Source organism: Pinus tabuliformis, chromosome J (assembly GCF_031772625.1).
Source record: "Pinus tabuliformis cultivar Carrire ecotype Pingquan chromosome J, CPIR1, whole genome shotgun sequence".
NCBI lineage: Eukaryota > Viridiplantae > Streptophyta > Pinopsida > Pinales > Pinaceae > Pinus > Pinus tabuliformis.
Window position 1 is genome coordinate 106,410,508 of NC_142295.1, and position 8,738 is coordinate 106,419,245.

Sequence of the window (8,738 nt, forward strand, 5' to 3'; positions counted from 1 at the left end):
AAAATTAGCAACTAGATCCTGCTCTCCATTCCTAGATTTTGATTTATGTTATGATCTTCTCGTTTTATTTGTATTGTGATTTTATGTTTTTATATTAGGATTCCTTGAAATATTATTATAATTAGTTTCTTTTGATTTTCTATTAGTTTTTTTAGATTGTTAAAGTTCATTTATTTAGTTTATATATATATAGTATTGGTAGATAATGTAGGAAATTGTAAATTTCTTAATTCTACTTTTGATTTTTTTTTTCATTGTTATATATTTATATATAGAATTGTTAGATATTGTTAAATTTGTATTACTCATTAATTTTTTTTGACTTCCTTTATTTATTCCATAATTTTAGTGTTTCATCGTTATATTTTTATATATTCCTTACTTTCCAATTTTATTTCAATTTATGAGGATGTCTTTGAACATTTGAATTATCATGTAGTTGTTAATTTTATTTTCATTTGATTTTGATTTTTTAACATTTTTATTTTTATTTTTTTTACTTTCTAAGATCAATTTGTTTTTCCTTGTTTTCTTTGATGCATCTCCACCTATATATATTGTTAATGTTAGATCAAGTACTCCACCTTTGCCCTGATGATGAACCATAGTGGAGGGTTCGAAACGTTGGCTCTAAGAAAATATTCAATGTGATCTCTCTGAAAAAAATCTCATCTAAATATTATTTGATTGGTTTATAAATCTTTAATTTACAATATAATAGGGTCAATAAAAGTTTTTTTTAAGTGTATTAGGATTCCACATTTTGTTGATATCTATTAAAAAATTTGTGTGATATAGTTAACCTAATTTATTGTTGATACACATGATCCACCACAACAAAAATGTCTCCTTCCACCACGTGGTTATGCAAGAAATACTTCAAATCCACAATGACAATGGACCCATATGTATCATGAAAAGGATCAGGACATGGGGTCTCTTTAACACAACAAGGAGGAGTAAAAGCTCAAGGATGGCGGAGCTGCATTAGAGTTCTCAATTGATTCTGGATTAAACAGGGACTAATGTGACTATGAGGGTTATCAAAAGTTGCAATGATGAGGACCATTGGATCTAGATTACAAAGAAATGATCTAGGGAAATGCTCTCGCTTTAGTACATTCTTTTCGATCAGAAATTTCCATTTTCAATATATTTCTGATCTTGATCTACCTAGAAATCTAGAATTTTAGCCTTGTTTGAGTTAATAGCTTGATCAAGGAAAATGATTTACAAACAGGAACAGTGTGCCTGACAGTCGCCTCTTGTGAAATCACTCATTGATCATAGATGACTTGATAAATCAATAGGGAAGTGTTTGACCTCAAGAAATTCAATATGGAGGTTCTTGACCTTAAATTCTAAGTTTGTACTTATGAGATGATTCTTTTGATATTCGAAGATAAAGACTTCTATGCGGGGAATCATTTTGATGGTTACAATTTTATCTGATATAAATTATAATTTAATTAAAAAACACATTATTTTATATTATGAATATTTGGTTTTCCATGTCCATCAATTTGATGAATATCTGATCCCTCAAATTTGATTGAAATTACTAAATATAAATGAAGGTGCTTGCCATTAACTTGAAATTTATTGTTAAATGAAATTTGAGATAATATGATATTTGGAACCAAAGTTTATGTGTGGAAAATAATAATGTTATGTTTTAGATCTAATATTTTTGTGATCCATAATGTAAATAAATGTTTTTCAGATTAATCACATTATTAGAAGAATTTGGTGACGTTTCGAACCAACTAATGTGGTTCATCCTTAGGACATCAACCAATGTAGTTCATCCTCAGAACAAGGTGAAAAAATCAGTTAGTCTTTAAGAATAAATTGCATGGATGTATTATTGTCCAGAGTTAGCCATTGAAAACTAGCCGCTCATGATTAGTTAATAAGGTAAATAAAATATTCTAAAAGTGGTAGTTAGGAATTATTTATTAAAATATTATAAATTTAGTTATAAAGTAGCTGTTAGGAATCATAATTATATATATTAATTTTTAATATAGTACAACTAATAATACTATATGGGTCGAGAATTGATTACAAAGTATTATTTATATATAAAGTAGTTGTTAAGAATAATTATAAATAATTAAAATGATACTTTAAGGGTTAAGAATCCGTTATAAATATTATTATAAATTAGTTTTGAGGAGTTTATATATTAAATGAATTAATTATAATATTGAATAATAATAAGGTTATAGAGTTAAGAAAGAGTTCCATGGGGTGGCAGGAGGGATGGATTCTCATTAATCCCAAAAGAACCATTGAAGATAGATATGCTTGGGGGCTTGGATGGAAGACAAACAATCAAGATGAAGCATATGGATTGTTTTTGGGCATCACCTAGTCTCAAAAGAAAGGAATAAAAACCCTGTAGGTGCTAGGAGACTCCATAATTATAACACGACATATGAACCATGCCTCATCTACAAAAAACACAATATTAAACCAAATCAAGAGATCCCAAGGGATGTTCCCATCCTTCGATTCGGTTACCTTCTTCCATATTCTAAGAGGAAATAATCAAGAAGCCAAAAAACAAGCTAACCTTTCTTTCTAGTTGATAGAAGAAAGGAGTGTGGTGAATGATGTTGTGAGCACAACTAGTATCCCATAAGTTAGTTAATGACTTACAATTCCTAGATAGTGGAGGCTGCTCTAAGCCTTGCTTGGGTGATATCAAACCTTAGAATTAAGGAATTTGAGTATAAATTTATTGGGTCGACTCCATGGTCTTCCCTCCTGCCCCTTACCCCTCTCCCTCCCCTGCCTCTTCCCTCCCCCCTCCATTTTCTCCCCCTCTCCCCTATTTATCCTTCTCATCCCTTCCCTTTGACATCCCCCTTTCTTTTCCCCAATCGCACCCTTCTCTATTCTGTCTCATCTCCCCTCTCTTTTGTCATGTTCCCCTTCCTTGCCCACCTCTCACCCCCGACACTTGGGTCCCGTAGAGCATCTCCTTGCATTCCTTGAATTTTTCAAGAGCCTCGTGGAAAGCGTGTCCTTTGATTTCACCCACAATGTGTATGTTATCATCACTCAAGTACCATCTCTACTAATAGCAAGGACCTCTCGATAAGTTTTCAATTCATTCACCTTGGTTATCTATATAGGATAAGGGGAAGAGATGAGCAACATTTATTTCCAGAACACAGATTCATCCAGAACACTCGTGGGAGGAAACTCAGAAGGAGAATGAAGGAAAAGGATCAATGCTTGGAAATTAAGGCGGAAGGTGGGGAATTAATGGAAGATCATCAAGATCATAGCCCCATCAGTTTCCTTAATAGGAACAACAACATTTTTCAGCACTGTTACTGCTATATAAGAAACAAAGGTTGGAGAAGTTTGCATTGGTTAATGCTACTTCTTGCTAAGGTTTCCTCCATGCATGCCTTGAGGCTGAAGCTGAGGTCGTTGAGTGTTTTTAGTGGGGACTAGATTACTGGGAAGAATCCCAGGGAACCGGGTGAGTCAGAAATTTTGACTAGGAAGATGCCGGGGTTCATGAGTCTTAGAGTTGTGGTTGATATCAGGGGTAATGCAGTGTTGGGAATTACTATTTTGTTGATCTAGGAGGGGTATTTGGATTAGAACCTCAGTAAAATTTTGGACGTCAACCTATAGAGGGAAGACTGTCGAAATTCGGTTTTCTTTGACACTTCAGTCGCTGTGAAATTTCTCAAGATTCATGTATGGGAGGGGATCCAGGGCCAAGACCCTGGAGCAGTGATTCCAAAGGAGAAGCATCATGGGGCAGTGGGCTGGAGTGTAATTGACGGGCATGATACAATTGTTGGGGCTCGTAATGAAATTCCACTAAATTGGGAAGTCTGGTTGATCTCGGTCGGCTTTGTGTCTTCTACTAGTGAGAAGGCTTCTACTCTTCTGGTCTGTGAAGGGGTCTTGGGACATATCCTTAGGGTGGTGTGGCTAGCCCGTAAGGTGGACTGGTGGGTCAAGGACATCCCAAACTTGAGTGGGGGGAACAAAAATAATTGCGACTTTCTAGGATGTCAGAAGATGGATCCGAGGGGTCAGAGAGTAGAAGACAATCCTTGGTCGAGCTCTTGGGGGAGTTGGAGGCCGAGGTCGGGTCGGCAAGGTGGTGGAAGTCATCGGGTTGAAAGGAGAATTCGGCCAACCTACACCACTTATGAGCAAGAGCACTTGGAATTTAGAGAAGGCCTGGTGCTTTGCAGCACAACGTGTACATTCAGCAGCAAGAGAATCTCATAATTCAGGAGAGTCAACTGGAGAAGAGGACCTGAATCTGTCAGCTAGAGGATGAAGTGGAAGAATTGTGTCAACAAATTAAGCAGCTGAAACTCACGACGGCGGAGATCAACAAGAACAATGAGGAGGACCCCACAGAACATGATCTATAAAAGAATGCCAAAGTAGTCCCCACCGAGATGGACCTGAACAGTCCAGCACCTCTAGACTTTTAGACTTCTTTGTTCTTACTTGATTTTCAAATGACAAAATGTAAATGCAAATTTTTGTTACTTCAATTTTGTAGAATTTACAATGATAAGAGATCTTTAAATGGGAATTTTTGTATGCACTACAGATAACACTCATATAGTGGGTATGCAAACCAAATGATGTATCATCTGTCCTTAGAATCCTAGAAATCAAATCACTATGTAAAATATCAGTTTTGCTTGCAAACGGTCACGTCATATTTAAATAAAAAATCTATTCATTCTAGTTAAAAAAAAATAAAAAAATGAGTTCCAAAATATTATATATTAATAAAGCAATTAGGAGCTTAATTATTTATTTTAATTATGTTAAATAAATAATTTATAATAGTGCCAAAAATTGAATCATAATAAAGATAAAGGGATAATAAAGTTTACAAAATATTATATATTATATATTTATAAAGAAAATGTTAGGAGGGTATTTATTTTAAAAATGTTAAACAAATATATCAAAATAAGGTGAAATTTTGAAATAGAATAAAGTTATAGTGGTAATAAAAAAACAGTAGGTAGCTAATATTACAAATAAATAATATTTAGAAATAGACTCTTAAAAAAGGGGGGGAAGAGACAAGGGGTGGAATCACGAAGAGAGGGCCAGAATCCATCTCTTACTCAATTTCCAACCATCATCCCTATTGAGATTTCTAGCATGCCTCTCAATCTCAATAGCCTCTCTAAGCTTCCTATGGTGGAAGTGATCAACCCTAGCAATGACTTTGGAGTCCTCAATATAGACATAGTGTTTAGATTTCTCCACATGTTTAGCTAGAGCCGATGAGTGGGAATGATTATGCTTAATGTATGCAGCATGCTCATGGATCCTCTAGTTCATTGACCAACCCGTCTCTCCAATATAGGGAATACCACAAGAAGAAGGAACCAGGTAAACACCTTTCATGTCCTGAGGGTCGACGAAGTCTTTAACATAACCAAAAGAATTTCTAATGATATCGAGAGGTTTGAACGAAGAGGAAACATTATTCTTTCTAAGGATATGGGAAATCCTATCCATGGTCCCTTAGATAAATGGGAGATGAACCTTGAAGATAGGATCAATACGAACAATTTTAACTCTTAACACTTTACTTTATGTTTTATACTTCATTGTACCTTCATCTCATCATCATTACCCAAAGTAATTTAAAAAATAATTAGCAATTACCTAGGACATTTTCTTCGACCAAAATAGACTTTATGACTTTAAAAAATGGTTTTATAATACAATTTTCCAACTTTGTTAACCACAACAATTACCAACATATGTAATCACTTAATAAAGACACTTTTACTTGAATTAAAGGCTTATGTTGGAGTGTAACTAGTTATATAATATAATATATATATATATATATATATATATATATATATATATATATATATATATATATGTTGGCTTGTTGGGGCTTGACCCAGGTTCGGAGGTGATTTAGCTAAACGAATCCCGGCACTACTAGCCCTTTCGGCAATAGTCTGCAGAGCGCGAACTGAGGTCTCACTCAAAGTAGTATGGGAGGGTGCTAGAACTAGGTTTTCACACCCTGGATATGTCTGATGAGTTCAAGTGGTCCATGGTTCGACCCTGCGTGCACGTCGCTACGTGCACTTACCTGTACCTCGCAACCTGAGATGCTACCTTCACGCAACCCTACTCAGGGGCCAGATGCTGTTATTACCCAAGTCCTTACTAGTATTCCATCGTTATTTTATTAACTTAGCTTACTTTCACGTGTAAAGTATACTTAGTAATATAAATCATTCATACAAGTGTGCACAATAATTAAACAATATATTTACAATTGATATCAAACATGTACTAACTAAAGAACAGATACACATAATTTTGATAAAACTTCTCTTTATTATTCTCTTCTTCGGTTACAGACTTGACTTCACCTTGCACACTTAGCTCTAGACAACTAGGCCTCTGCGCACTCAGTTGCAGAGCCTTCTCCTACCCTACGACTCAAGACACACTTAGACACTTGCTCTATGCTTCTACTTCACTATCTCATACTTCACTCTCTAACTATATTTTACACTTAGAGCCTCACTCTATTTAGACAATCGCATGGTCCGCGGACCATGGGTAGGTTGAACTTACATTAAAAACTAGGGTGAACAACCCTATGACTCTAACATACTTCCACGCTTGCAATTCGCAGGTCTTTACAACATTGTTCGGTCAAAAAATGGGCTTTGAGCCCCAAAACATGCTTCGAGGGGGATATATATATATATATATATATATATATATATAGATATCACATTATGAAGTCAAATCACATAAGAATTTGTAAAATGCAATAATATTTTAAATAATTACAATATTTTGATAGCCCCAAGGGTTAGCTCAACTGGTCAAGTAAGTGCCTCGCCATTCAGGAGGTCACAAGGTCAATTCTCCCTGAAGCCCTTGGGGTTATGCCTAGCTATTAACCGTGGGACTTGATACCCTTGATCAAGCTCAGATATTTCTGTGGATGTAGCGACCGCCCAGTGACCGTGGGTGTCCATGAACCACACGTGAAAATTAAAAATTACAATATTTTGATTGAATTACATGGAAACATGGCTAAAGATAAAGAATCATAGTGCATGTATGGAAATGTGGCTGAATATGAGGGAAATAGAGTGATTTTGTAGAAGTGTCGACTCTCAGTCGCGAGAGTTCCTCATTCGAGATTAATCTTCCTTGTTAGATATTTGAGCCAAAAAGAGAGTTGTGAGATGAAAAATCAGATTTAATGCAATGGTATGATACCCAGGTAAGAGGCGAATAGGAAGCGATATTAATATATTTCTTTCTGCAACATATGGATTTAATTTTGTGGATTGTTAGTGTTATGACTCGATATGGAGACAACATCATTTCTCTTATTATATACTATCATTTGTTAGCATCATTTCTCTTACCATATATGATCGTTTCTCTTCTCTACCAAAGATTTTTTACTTTTGAGCTGAGTTACCACGAAGAACGAGCTAGTTTACTACTTGCAAAGAATGAATTGGGAATTTGTAACCATTTAAAATTTAATCACTTTTTACTTCGAATCCTGATTTGAGCTAGGAATGGATATGTAGTTTTTAGCTTAAAGGAATAGAATCATTGAGAAAATTAATTATAAATATTATTCTAATAGAAATCAAATTTATGCTACTTTTATGATGCCTACTAAATATTTGTTGCAAAACCCTTATTCAAATAGGCCTTATTTAGTGTCTACTCAAACTAGCCATTGATCTGCAAGGGTTGGCATTCTGGCCTATTGAATCGAAATTGTATGTTGTATATGTCTTTAATGCCAAAAATCATAAATATAAAAACAAAACTTATTACTAGTAGACATCCATTTTGAAGCAATAACAATGCTTTCATGAAATATCTCCTTAAAGTTGCTTAGGAATTTTTTGTGGTGTTTATTTTGTGCAATAAACAATTAAGATATCCTAAGAGGATGAGACAAATTTGTTATGAAATTAAGGTAAATTGTAGTATGCTTGACCCGTGGAAAATATCAGAAGTGTCAAATACACTAGAGATACCACAAAAAATTAACACAATGAGATTATAGAAAATGGAAATATTCTATTAAGATATGCAACAATATTGTTCGCTTGCCTCTTCGTGGGGCCAACCTCCAGTAGAGCAAAGCTCAGTTACACAATACAAGACAAGTCTTCCCTTACTATCTTCGACTATATATAGTTTCATGAGATCTAAAACCCTAACTACTCATGGTCCCTTACATGGTGCGGGTTAACCAATTTATTTATTAGTTATGGCTCATTATAACTAATGTTGGTCCCTTTTTTATAATGCGGGTCAACCAATTACAATCATCATTAATGTGGCTAATCACTTATGGGCCTTATTTATTAAACTAACTAATCGTGACTCTTACAGGTCCCCTTGGGCCTATTACATTAATAAAGGGGTTAGGCTCAGACCCTAATATACCATCCCCCTTTGAAAGCAGCCTTGTCCTCAAGGATAGAATTGCATAAATGTCTAGAGAGTAGTTGTTGGTTGCCATGTCACATCTTCTGGTAAGGTGTCTTTCCACTATATGAGGACTTCCTTGATAATGCAGCCGTGAAGATGTTATTCCCATCAATCCAAAACCCATTCTAGTTGGATCCAAATAGAACCTTCCTCATTCAAATCGGGAAATATGGTATGGACCTCGAAATTGTGCCCCACAACTTTCTTGA